The sequence below is a fragment of the Sitophilus oryzae genome, unplaced genomic scaffold (assembly GCF_002938485.1).
Source record: "Sitophilus oryzae breed Bouriz unplaced genomic scaffold, Soryzae_2.0 scaffold_649_pilon_pilon, whole genome shotgun sequence".
Lineage (NCBI taxonomy): Eukaryota > Metazoa > Arthropoda > Insecta > Coleoptera > Curculionidae > Sitophilus > Sitophilus oryzae.
The window spans coordinates 39,128-41,000 of NW_022147250.1; positions in this window are offsets into that span (position 1 = coordinate 39,128).

Genomic DNA, 1,873 nt, shown 5'->3' on the forward strand with positions numbered 1-1,873 from the left:
TCAATAGCACAGTTCAGTTACGTATTGCTAACCTAAGATATAAATAAATATATTTCCATAGTTTCAAAGTGTTAAAAATAAATCAGAAATATATATTTTCGAAGCCTTTCTTAAAAAATTATTAAAAATACAAGAACTGTTCTGAAATCTAAACGATATTAGGTATTTACTTTAGATGGTCTGTTCTTGCTTTGCATGAGAAATATGGTAATCGTAATTCGTACAGGATGTTCAATATTCTACGCCAAACTTTCTAAAATATAAAATATTTTCTTTTTTTTTTAAAATGGAACACTGTGTATTATTTTTTTATTAGATGAAGTTTAAAATGAACATTTTTGTGAGTATTTCAAAATTTTTAACGGTTTCGCAGATACACGCAGTATTATTTTATATGGCGCTTTCAATGCTAAAATACGAGAGAGAAAATTGTTAGTTGGCTTTGATAGAAATTTACTATGGAAATGCCATATGAAACATAAAACCGCAAAATATAACGCGAAGCCGTTAAAAATTTTGAAATAGTACTTTAAATGCAAAAATGTTCATTTTTTAATTCTTCGTCTATTGAAAAATAATATACATGATGTTCCATTTAAATATTTTATATTTTAGGTTTTTTTTTATTAGTAGGCCGTGATTTATAACAAATGAAATACAGGCCATCAAACTCATCTGTTTACGGCACAGTTCTGTATTGTGGCCAACTGAAAAATGCTGGAATTTGACCGCAATATCTCTGAAACCTCAATATTTATTCATATCTTAGAGTTATCTAAAGTGATCGGAAAGGAAGCCAAAAATGTAATAATATACAGGGTGTTCCATTTAAAAAAAATCATCAAGGGCCAATCACACTTTTTTGAACCCTCTATAGAGTTAAAATATTTTCCTGAAATACATCCTGGTACATACTTCGGGTATGCACTTAAACAAAATTCTCAAGTTGTTTATTCTAGGAACTACAGATGCCCGACGCACTATTGCCGGACCCTGTATATAGGAAAAATATACAGAGAGTTTTATAATCGTCAAAAGCATTGTTTTTCGTGGTTCCAATTTTCGGAGTCGCGCACTAGTTAGGTTACTAGTTTGCGCACATAGCACGCCCACTTATGGCCTCTAAAATTGTGCACAGCGCCTGACCAGCCCAGTTATAACGCTGTTTAATCGCGAGTTTATTTTTGCCCACAGGAAATTTTACTCGTTTGCTCATCGTCATAAAATAGCTATTTATGTAACAAGTTGCGAAATGAATGTGTTTTAAGCACGGGTCGCAAAATTGTTAAAATGACAATGCGTCGAGTGCTTACAACACTCGTTTCGCAACGAATTTTATACAAGATTTTTTGTGAAAGCGAATAATTTGAGATCTTCATGCTATAGTCTATAAAATGAATAACTTTGAATTTTGACCGTTATTTATTACCAACATGGCAAATTTAAAAGCCCTCTATCCAAAAAGTTACTGATATTCTTTAAAATGAGTGCCTGAACGAATCAGATACCTAGGTAACTCTTTTTACTCGTGAAATAGAGAAGGAAAATAATAAAACAGGTGACAGTTCTTTCTCTTCTTGCAAAAATCAACGCAAAATGTCGTAATTGACCAGTAAAATGTCATCAGCCTTTGACATTTCTAAATATCGGACAATGCGTCTCTAATAGAACCGTCTCTAATAGAACAGCCACGGCGAGATTTATGACGTCACGTTAGTTAGATACCTCGGATTAATAAATATGTTGTAGAATACACGGAAAACATAATTATTCCTCGTATTTTTGATTTGTATTTTAAAAATGATAGTTACATGGAATATACATAATATACAGGCAAATAAACTATGAACCATACAAATGCATCAAATGTTTT